Source organism: Bidens hawaiensis, unplaced genomic scaffold (genome assembly GCF_021521415.1).
Source record: "Bidens hawaiensis isolate Kalapana, Puna unplaced genomic scaffold, B.hawaiensis_p1.1 tig00006534_1, whole genome shotgun sequence".
NCBI classification, from domain to species: Eukaryota; Viridiplantae; Streptophyta; class Magnoliopsida; order Asterales; family Asteraceae; genus Bidens; species Bidens hawaiensis.
This window is the reverse complement of record NW_027491439.1, coordinates 1,112-14,099: the sequence shown is the minus strand read 5'-3', so window position 1 is coordinate 14,099 and position 12,988 is coordinate 1,112.

Sequence of the window (12,988 nt, the reverse complement as noted above, 5' to 3'; positions counted from 1 at the left end):
TCTCAACAACACCATCATCTAACAACCACCGCCACCACCACCATAGCCACCACCATCATCTGACCACCACCGCCACCGTCACCACTACCACCTCCGTCGCCACCACCGTCGCCGCCACCACCACCTGACCGCCACCGTCGCCATCACCACCTCCACCACTGCCACCTTACCACCAAAGCTACCACCACCACCATCGTCGCCATAACCACAGCAACCATTGTCATCGTCGCCACCCGACCATAACCGCCACCATCACTATCACTGCCTGGCCACCACCACTGTCATCACCACCCTACCACCGACATCACTACTATTGCTACCATCGCTTGACCACCACCACCACAACCACCACCCCCGTGGCCTGACCGTCACCACCACCACCGTCGCCACCGCCACCACCATTTTCATCTCCAGAGCTACCACCACCGTCACCATTTCAGTTTTTTTTTTGTAAAAATATATATTTTGGGATAGGAATATTTTTATTATGTTTATTTCATTCCTAAAAAAAATTTCGGATACCAAACAACATAAATTAATTATTCATTTCATTCCCATATGTTAACCAAACAAGACAAATGAATGGTAATGATTCGTTTCATTTCTTTGTCTATTCCATTCATTCTCCCATTCCATTCCACATTCATTCCATTCCTTTTAACCAAACATACCATTAGTGTTTTAAAGTTTTGTCATTGTCAATGGGCCTCCAACCTTACAAGATATTAGGCCCCAATTATAAAGGAATTTCTAATTTTGACAGGTGTGCCAAAATTACAAACGATCTTACTAGTAAGATGGTAGAACATATGGTTGGGTATGGTTTTAAAACATTAATAATAACATGCTTTCCTAACTTGAGGAGGCTAAATGATCCATCTAGATCTCAGTATAAAAAATAAAAATTAGAGGGTTGCTCAAAATCTAAATTACCTTTTATAGGAGGCTAAATAACCCATTCGTATGACAATGTATTAATTTAGCATGTTTTTTAAGGACTAAAAGATAAAAGTGACAAGCATCGCACTTTTTATGGTGTTTTCTTGTAAGTCTTGTCTAATCAATAAGACTCTGAATATGTATTGTACAACTCATAAGGATTATTTGGGATTGAGTTATTGAGAAGCATACCCGATGAAAAGTGGAATCGAGCCGTGAAGGTGGATGTGTGTGTGCCCTAAAGGCTTGAAGTGGAATCGTGGAGATAAATTTGGAATTTTGAATGGGTAATTTGATTTCTCTACACTTTAGATTTAGAGTTTTTGAAAGAGGTACTTTATGATCTGAATAGTCCGGGCTTGATGAAGTTGACTACTTGACTCATAATATAAAACTTATATAAATAAGAAAAAAACCACATAACCTAGTTTTGGTTTATTCGATTATCCAAATTCAAAACTTTCAAGATTTGAAAATTGATCTGAAGACCGAATTGAAAATTTGGATTCGGTTAATATCCATAATTAAAAAATTATTTTTATTTTTACTTTAGGACATCCATAATCATTTCTCTTAAAAGTAAAAATACCTTTGTCAGTCTGCCACGTCTTTGCCATGTTGGCATGTGAGCTTTATCTAATTATCTACCATGATGTGTAATAGTTTCACTTATCATATTAATTAAAACTTGGGAACCATGCTGTCGTGATGCGGCTCTGCAGTAACACGAATTCAGTTGTTATTGGTTAAATTCATTACGGCACCGTCACTAAATCGAAAAAAATAATAGTTGTCCAAAATTGTATCGGCACATGTACGATTTATTACCAAAATGATACGAACTTGGTTACGATGTAGCTTATGATATAGATAAATATTTAAAATAGTGGTTACTCGATCGTTAAAATCCGGTCATTATAACGATGAGTCGATATGAATTTGAGCTGGTATAGGATTTGTTTATTATAGTTTCGGATATAAACCCAAATAATAAATTCTTCAAATTAAAATATTTATAACTAATAGAATAATAAAAATGCATAAAAAACAAATACAAAATAATGATATCAAAAATCAAATAGGAAAATAGTGAGAAACAAAAACAAAACTAGGTAAATACCCCCCACGTTATGCGGCGGGTTTCACGTGTATAGTGAGAATGAGAATTGCTAGTATAATATAATTTTGCTAATACAATTGACAGTAATTTACAATGGTCAATTAAGCAGATAATTGTGATTAGCACCAACATATCAAAAATGATTGAAAAATGTTACTTTAACATGTCTAGAAACATACGAGAAAATAGGAAAACATAACATCACCCGGAAGTCATTGTATACATCCAACCCGCGTTTTGCGACGATGTTGTATAAGGCCATAAGGGTGTTAATGACCTGTTACCTACTATATCCAGACCTGGCCCAAGGGGAGGGTGAGGAGGGCGACAGACCCAAGCCCACTCTTTTGAGAGGCCCATAATTGTTAAAAATAAAATTTTAGTAAATTGTATTGAAATAGATGTTAAACAAGAACGATGTTTGAAAAGATGAGATCGATGTACACACCTTGACCATCTCGTTTTAAATTGGCAGACATGCAGATAGGGTTTTTTGCATCAGTGGGGTTTGTGAGAATGAATTTTATGGGTCGTATTTGGATCAAATAGATCCGCCTATTATTAAGGGAAAAATGTTTGAGCGCCAAAATAATCCTCCAAATGGCTTTCCTATTGGCACGTGTCTCCCAACATTTTTACTTTATTATTATTAAAATAAGTCGATTAAAAATCCAATATAACTATCGTATATCATACAAAACTAAACTAACATAAAATCTGAATGTTAAGTAAGTTTATGCAAGGAGATACTGAGAGTAACCAACTTGCTAAAATTAGTACACTTATAACTAAGCTAAAATAAAATTTGAATACTAACAAAAATAAGTTTGTGTAAGGAGATATAAAAGTAACCAAATTACTAAATTAGTACACTTATAATATAGTTAAAAAACATTTTGAATTTCGATTGCGTAACTTGAAAAAGTTATGATTGCTTTAGTTGTAACAGAGGGCACCGCCTTCCTACCATGAGTGATGTATACTTTGAATGTTTTTATCATTTGTGACATTGAAAGCAAGTGCATTCGATATGTTTCGGTCAAAGATGTAATGCCTATTCAAAAGTTGAAAACCTGTATAAAGTATTTTCTTTTAATTCGAGAAGACTATCGTATTTATATTATATGTTTTTTAGTTTCTAAGGAAGATGTTTGTTTTTGTTATTGCATCGTATTTTTATAATGTGAAACCTTAACCGATCTGAACTGTCGAACCGACTCAAACATTGAACTGTTGAACCGACTCGAACGGTGAACCCACTGGAAAAATTTTGCCGGATCCGCCACTGGTCATGGGTCTCATCATATAACTTTTAAACAGGTTATAATTTCTCATTTGTTTATGAAATCCTTTCACCATAAAACCTTAAGTATATTATTAACTTATTTACAAAAATAAAATTAAAATAAATATATATTAAATATTTAATTATTACTCCGTATAATAGATAGGATCACCGCAGACATCAACCCTTCCAGGCAGTTGACAACATGGATAAAAGCGTGAGGTTTTATTTACATTAACAATCAAACATTTAACTTCTTATTACCTCTTGTCATATTTAGCTCATTTTAGAATTAAAAAAAAAAATCTTTTTTAGTAACTAAGTGTAGTGTACGTCTATCACCAAGGTCTTAATTGATGAGGATGTTAAGAAAGAACAAAAGCTACATCTAATAGGCGTTGCTTAGCGATAAATTAGTGATGAATTGCAAGACTAAGTAAATAAAAAATAAGAGGTTTTAGGTGCTTTGTAACACGCAATAAGAGTGATCGATCAATGAAGTTCGCTAGCCAGGACCAACTTGGTTCAATCCAAGTATGAGTACATGTATAGTGTTTAGTTCCGAAGAAATTTTCTTCATTGTTTTCGCCGTTAGACATTTGATATGTGCCCGTTTTAAATGAATAGAACACTATCTTTCCATTCTTCGAATGCAGCCATGGGAAAAAAATCTTGTTCTCCATATCTTGTGTTTTAGCTTCCATGTCACAAATATAAATCACGCTCCTTCCTAAACCATCTATTTTCTCCCATTCTTTTGTAAAAGTATTCAACTTGAATACTTCAATGGAGTCTCCAAACTCGCCTAACTTGACCAGTAAAAGAAATTTATCACCTTTCACTAGAAAATACTGTGCTGTAGACCCGCAACCACTTCTCGGGGCTTTGGCTACAACTTCCCACCAAGAGTTATCATCCACATCATGTATATCTTTTTTAATAGCAAGTTCATCATCGTTACACAAGGCTTAAAGATCTGAGCCATGAAATGTTGGAAAACGATGATAATGTAGATGCGCACTAAACATATCCCCAAAAATCAGATGCCACTGTGGTCCCCGACCTACAAAGTGGACGTAAACAGGCCAATATTTTGGTGATTTACCAAATCCAACAACCATGCAATCGGGGGAAGTAGGAGGCGCCGAGAAACAAAACATGTTACTAGTTACAAGGAGGTCTTGGAAGCTCATGGATATCACGTGTGAAGGGATTAAAGAACACCAGCCGGGGGTTTCCAATTTCATTCTTGTCCACGGGATTTCTAAGTCGGATCAACATCAACAACCAACCATACCTAGAACTTTATATCCGCATATCAGCACCATTCAGTTCTTGTGGTGTTTTTATAAAGTACTTGTCACCAAACACCGGGTCTACAAAAGTGATTAGGCCTTGATGATCGTCTACCACCACCAGCCATGGTGTCTGCAATGTGTTTAGCATTGTTCCTTTACTCCATCGAATAATAGGCGCTCCTAATTGACTCGTCTTGCATGTAGCACGGAAGTTAAGGTATTCAACACCAACACAAAACTCCATAATCATCTCTAAAACATTAAACGGAATATTGAGAAGACGTGACTCATTATTATCTTCATTCTCCATGCTATTAATATCAACCATCATGATATCATCATTACCCTCTGCTGGTTTAGAATCAACTCTAAACATGACTTCTCCAAGATCACCTGGTAACCTACACAGCGCGCACTATTGCCATGAATTTTCACAATTATAAGCACATACACATTGAGGATCGGGGTGTCCCGGGACCCCAATATTTTTTAAAAGGTTTTTAGAGGCGATATATTAAATATTTCATGGACCCCGTAATATTTAATAGATCATGGAACCTGTACTAACAATGTAAACTTTGATGTGGTGGTAACTTCTTTGTATTACTATTAAGAGGTCGTGTTTTCAAGCCTCACTAAGCCATGTTTTCCCGTTTTTTTAAGTATTATTCAACTCAATAACACGTAGGGGAACAATCCTTCCACTGATTGATCAAGGAATGTTTAAATTCAATGGAATTCTATCAAAAAGACCAAACTACCATAGGTCTCCTTTTATTCCAGAAAGCAAATCAAACACAAATATGGTTTCATAAACTATCGCAAGTGAAATTAAACATTCAATTGTTTAGTAGACCATAATGAAATTCTACTATTACTAGAAAGAAGATGAATATGCATAGAACATGAACTAAAATAAACCAGAAATAAGAACTCACATGATTGATTCCATTCAATAAATCCATAAAATAAAAACCAACTTTTTTGAAAACCCATGCATCCTACTCCAAAAATCTCAATGAGAATCGAAACTCGTCATATCAGAAATCAAAATTGAAACAAACACATTGAAATTCAATCAAGATAGACTAATAGATTAAAATCGAAACTTCATTGTGAGCAACGTGTGCTTTAGCCATTCCCAAAACATCACAAACCCGACTTTATTATGATATTGTTTTCTTATTATGTTCCTCGCCTCGACCCGACCAAAAAATTGAACAATGAAAAAGTGGGACCCCATTGAACAAAATTTTTGCGGTCTGCCACTGAGCATATATCATAATTATCATTCAAAGAAAAAAAACAATACCTGCATTCCCATAATGACAAGCTGCTTGATGACGCTAGACAAGGCATAGAATAGAGCGAGACGCTCTTATCTTTAACGTGTAGGGAGTGCATAGCTTGGCCATTTTCGTCAAGCACGTGTATATAACCCCCTAACTCCGGGGAAACTTCAGGGAGGTAAAATACCGAGTAGTCATGAGCAAGATCCATGAAAAATATAGCATCTTTAAGGTCTTCTAATTCTTCCCATATCATACTAGTCATGTCCAGCTTATATATACACACACCACCAACTTGTTTCTTTGCTACCTCATCAAAAGCTAATAGAATGTAAAACAGTTCTGCACAACTTCCTTTTAGAAATGGAGTAAGGGAGGAATTATAACGATGGTAATTAGGAAACGGTGGTTCCACCGGAAATGGCAATATATTTATCACAACTTCTTCATCCTTAACCACAATACTAACATGTACGAGTGTCCAGGAACTCATGGCATATACTTTACCATTGCAACAAGTTAGGTAACACAAGAAATTATCACCGGGTATGTTGCCCATTACACACCTTAACTGTTTAGCATATGACGTTTCAGTCCATTGTAATCTATCGAGTCTACACAAAACAATGGTAGATTTTTCATATCCAATTAACAGGAGAAGTGATCTGGGATCTTCGGGAGGAAACGACAAACAACATTCTAAGATCGTTTCAAAATCTCCAATCAAGGGAGGGAGATGCATGACCTTAGTTGTCATCGGGTTCCAAATAGACAACATGTGGTTGAGTGTGATTTGAAAGAATGACCCAGCCATGAAAACACCCCCGGATACGTCTCCCCGACAACTCAGGGATTTGAAGCTGATATCGAGACAACGGGTCATGTATGGGGTAGAAAATCTGGTCTCCTTTGTCATCGTCATCGACGTCCAGGTTCTGAACAACCAACCAAGGATACTTTGGATTCATCTAAAATCTTCAATTTTGTTTCAAGAGCACAAAGAAAGATTAACTGTATAAAAATATAAAACTCAAATCCTTACTAATTTACCCAAAGGATTATACAATTTAAGATATATTTCATACCTCAAAGGCCGAACCCTACTTCGATATTTTTCTATCAATAATATATAAACGACTGCTTCTTATTTTTTTCTTCAATATATATATAGGGGTAGGGGATCCTAGGGGTAGGTTTCCTATCTCAAGTCTAATTCAAGTTTTGTTATTGTTATTTACCTACCGCCCCCATCGAATTTCATTAAACTATTTAGTTTACACTTTTTAATTTTTTTATCTTAATATTTCACATATAGCATAATAACAATTCAAACACCAAAAATTTTATATATATATATATATATATATTTATATAGGGTTAGTATCATCTAAGGACTCTAAAAAAGTTAAGAACTCTTAGGAACTCTACACAACCAAATATTTTTTTTAATTTTTTTATATATTAACATTATTTAAGAGTAGTTTTATCATATTTTATATAAAAACTTTTTTATTACATATATAAATAACAAGTTTACATATGTGTAAAATTTATGTACTAACAAATTTACATAGGTGTAAAACAAAACATAGGTATGTATAAAAACTAATTTTCAAAATTGTAATCGTAAATATAGATATAAACAATGATAAAGCTACACTCAACTAACATTAACATACAAAATTTTTTATAAAAAACGTTAGTTTTCAAGGGTTCTTTCAAGTTCTTAAATAATTTAACAGTTCTGTAATGATACTCATCTTATATATATATATAAATATATATATATATATGACCATTTGCACCCTATAAATAGTAACTTTATCATTGAAATTTGAGCGCTTTTACATGGGATAGAAAGTCGAGCCCGCTTCAACCATATGTCTAAGGCTTTTCCTTGATAGATTACCGACGAGATGCTTTCGGTCAAATCGGTGAGGAAAATGTTAGAAAACCTGTCTTCAGTAAATAAAATTTATTCACACGATAGGAATAAATGGGCCGGAAATAGTAAGCTCAACTGAGAAGAATTGTCATAAGAACCACTCTGATGAGGAGGAAATGAATATCAATACCGTGTCGCGTTTGTTTTGTTTGAAGAGTGGCGAAATAGTAGAGCATGTGTTGTTGTATTATTTGAAGACGGACAAAGTTTGGCAACACATAGCGCGATGGTGCAGATTACCACCTGTTGGAATCCTAGTTGAATCGACAATAATATCGATATGAGTTCGAGGTTTGCTCTATTGAATGACCGAAGTTCAAGTGTTACAAAGAGTAGTATGAACTATGAAGTTAATATAAGCGAAGTGTGTGTTGTGATTTGGGGGACTCAAGAACACGCTTCAAGGAGAATCATAATGAATATTATTAAGTTTGGGTCTTGCCGTAGTGAACATGAGAATCCAAGTAATCCATTTCCCATATATATAGGGAGTTAGGGGCTTGTTATTACATGAAAGATTCACATACTAGTTATCATCCTCTAGCTCATTCGTCATTCAGTCTTTTATCCTCCAGGTATCAGCTTGTGCTAGGGAACACACCCACCTTGAGCCTTTCACCTAGCTCAAAGGAGGAGTACCCATGAATTTTTTTCCCCTCCTTCACTCCTCCTTGTTAACCTGTTTTCCTCATTCTTATCTTCGTTACTCACTTGGGCTTCTTTGGGCCTTTGTCGGGTCTATTTTAATCTTATTTATCATATGCTTGCTTGTGGGCCACCTTTGACTGGGCTATTGTCGGGCCTAACCCCCTTTTCTTGTCCCGGAGGCCCAATTACAGACCCTTTGGGCCACCCCATGTTATTGGATCTGCCTCTCTAGTTTCTGTGCTGGCCCATTACGAGGGTAATCTTTTCACCACCGTTCTTTGTCTTTTAGATAAATGATGTGTGGAGCTAGCTATCAAAGCGGTGTAGGAACATGATAAAAAAGGTCAAAGATAATCCAAGCAATCTTTTGGGTCACAAGTCAGTTCATATCAAGGAATGACAAGATTTTTAACAAAATTAACACACGTGACTCAAATTGTGGAGCACATAATTAAAATCTTAAGCCATTTGTGGGTGGAATCAAGATCGAAAAAAATAGGGGGGGGGGGGGGGGGCGATTGTTAAAATTGGCGTAAATTCGATGTAACAAGTATCCTTGTAAGTTTGCGGATTAGTTAGTTGCTAGTTCGTGTTGTTAATATAGCATCGTCTTAAAAAATTCTTGACAAGAGCTAAAAGGTAATGGTATCGAAAACACAGATGCCGAAAATCTTCAAAAATGAGTAACGATACCGAAATACTCAATACAATGCCAGTTCGGTACCAATACATGGTACCATTTACTCATTCATAGTTGTGTCCCACCTAATGTGAGTTTCATTTTAGGGTGTTTTTTTATAATAATTTTGATTGTACAAGGCTAGGAGTGTTCATCGGATCGGATATCAGTTATTCGGGTTGTTTGGATCGGCTTGTTCGGATTTGAAATGTTTTTTCACGAATACAAAAAACCGAACATATCCGAATTCAAATTTCTTTAACCGAAACGAATTCATTCAAATTCAGTAGATGGGCTTATTACTAAATATAATTTCTTAAGTTATGTATTGTTTATGCACTACTAGCACTAGTAACGTGGCCCCCGTGTTGCGGCGGGGTAAATTATGAAAAATAAATCATTTTGATAGATAAAGAAAAAGCAATCTAGTTTTAGCGACGTAACGCCCCATTCGTTAGATTAATCAACATTCAAATATATTTTGACACAAGCCTTACGTGTTACGTTCTTATATATGCAGTTTTTTTTAACATTACTAAAGGTTGGCTATCGGTAAGAAAAGTTTTACCGTAGACATTAAACTGCACCAAAAGTAACCTTTGAAACGTTAAACCACTTATACGTGTTAAGCAAAGTATCTCTCGTATGAAATATAAAAAATTCTCCATTAGATTGTTAATTACTTTGTTTTTTCTTAAAGAAAAACAAAACTTTTATCCGGTTGGTTTGGTTAATAAACTAATGAAAAGTATTTATTTTTTACATGAAGAAAAAGACAATGGATTTGTTTATAAAGAAGGTTGCTCGATCGATCAATAACTCTAGTGAACTTCAAAATATTTGTACTTGTAAAAGTATTGGTAAGTGGTAACTAAAGTAATGAAATAGTTTATGTAATTTGAGTGGCACTCGGTCCAATCACCCAAGCTAATATTTTTTAATACATGTATAGAGAAAAAACAAAGTGTTAACAAAGAAAAAAAAGGATTGCACCATGTATAACTTATAGTACGCAAACTAAAGTTCAACATAATGAGTATAATGTATAAGGATTCATGCATAAAATAAAGTACAATATAATGACTATAATGTATAAGGTTTCATGCACAATTTAAAGTGAATAGTAAGAGAGAACTTTTTTTTGAGAATTGATGGGGTGTGTCATGCATGCACTGCATAACTATAAATATAAATAATCATTCGTTATAGTTTCCCATTCATATAAATATAAACAATTATCGCTCAATAACATAATGAACTAAAGTTAAATATCCTGCTTAATAATAATAATAGTAGTAATAGTAATAATAATAATAATTTTCTAACTCAAGTTTCTCATACTTTACGCATTAAAATTCAGTTGTATCAAATCTTGTCCTTATATATATCTAACTATCTATATAATTGTCTACCATAAAATCCTAGGTGTCGCTCTCAGATTGTTCCCACCATTCTCTAGAGCTACCAGATTGCTTGATTTATAAATGGAGGCTTCTCATGTATTTGACCCGAATTCGTGGGTATGGGTCTCACCAAACCCGAATAATCTTTAAATGAGTTATAACATCTCATTTATTTGTAAAACTATTTCATAATCAAACAATAATTTTCACAGGTCATGGGTCTCACCAAACCCGGATAACCCTTAAACGGGTTATAACTTATAACATCTCATTTATTTGTAAAATAACTCTTTAATCATCAAAGAATAATTTTCATGGGTTGTGGGTCTTACCAAACTCTAATAGCTATCAAATGGGTTATAAGATCTCACTTATTGATAAACACTTTTATCATCAAACCTTAATTTAATTTATCTACTTTACATGTTCTCCGTTGATGGTCTATCATTTCCATCATCGGTTAACTTCCGATACCGATTAAAAACAAAACTTTAAATAAACTCCCGTAACACGGGATGATCAAACTAGTATATATATATATACATACATATATATATAGGGGTAGGTTAAAATAAAAAGAGATAGTTTCCTAGGAAGACTAAGAATAAATCATTGCCATTGGATCTTGTTAATCAATGGTTGAGATTTAAAATCACCAATAACCGACATAGTTTCCTAGAATTACTCTTTCATCATCATTTGTAATGCCAAATGTCAAAAGTTGTTGGTTCTTACCATTCCTAGGAAAATCCTTATTCTTATTTGAACCCTTATATATATATATATATATATATATATATATATATATATTATGGTGAAGGTTTAAATAAAAATAATTGTATTGCAAAATGTTCAAAGGACTAAATACAGATTGTGTAATCGTTATGCATATTTATTTAATTTTATGTGTAAACCAGGGGTGCTCGTGAAACAACGAAAATAAGTTAGGGTTTTAGGCTCACACCTAATTAACTAATTAAGGCTTTCAAGTCCAAAAAAAACATTATATATAGATATATTATAAATGGGAAAAGTAAATTTAAAATAATGTATTGGTGTGGGGTGGGCTTGGTTGTTAATTTATATAGGTTATCAGTTTAAATTTTGTAATAAGTTAATTTTTTTTCCCTTAACAATTGCCATGAAAAGGCCACAAAATCTTGTTTCTGTTTAGGCCTCTACATTCGTGGAGCCAACCCTGTGCGTAACTAGTTATTTTTGTGTGCGTAGTTACTTAGTTTGTAACGAATTTACGACATGTGTAAATTATTATTATTACGTGAAAGACCTTCGTACCTAAGCTTTGCACATTAAGATTTAAGCCTCTGTTGCGTTAACCTGTCCATTATACTATATATCACATACAAATAACATGGCTAAAGGTCTTAGGGCGTTTACTGTTTAGTGGTACACGAGTAGACATTTGATAATGTAATAAAGGTAGGCACGTAACTACTAAATAGAATAAAACATATTAAAGGGGCCCCATGATCAATCCATCTAACTTAGCGGCCCTCCGTTTGTCCACCGACGGCCGGCGGACGGTCACTCATTTTGTCCCTATAGGTTAATTTAGCTCCACACGTACACCTTTGCAATTTACACCCGTGGCCCCCACTCCGCTACCAATTTTGTAGGATTTTATTCCATCCCTTGCTACATTAAATGTTTCAATTTGTTTATTTATTCCATACTTTTGCAAATTTTTGGGTTAAGACGTGTGATAAGATTATAGAAAGTATATACTTTTTATGTCAATTTAGAATTAAGTGAAATGGTGATGCGCATATACTTGATATATGTTATTATGTTTTAATGATATTTAATACGGATTATGTTGGAAAGTGATTAATTTGAACACGACTCGTGTGGGCAAAATTGTTACAAAGAGGATCACTTGCGAACACTTTCTTCAAAAATTGTATTATTTGCTTTTATGTTGGAGTTCGGTAAAAAGAAAAAAAAATCTCCTCTCATTATGAATTTATGATAGCATTAAATGTTCTTTATACAACAACAAACATTCATTTCCGGTTGATGTTTGACCGCTCTTCCTCATTCTTACAAGAACCTCGGGTGATACCAGAGATTTTTATTTTTGACAAATCAAAAAATTAGAGCATCGTGCACCCAAAGCCTTTACACAAAACATTCAAGAAGGTGTACAATTATTTTGTTTAACTTAATCATCCCAAGACCAACATTGACATGTATGCGGTTGAGAATTATAGCTTTTTGTTGAACAGTTAAGCGGTATTGGAAACAATCGAACAACACATAAATACTCGTAAATTAACACAAGTGGAAAAACAAATTAGCCGAATGCTTTAAGGTTGTCGTAATCGAGTCTCAAACGGCTATATGAGCTAACAATATATATTC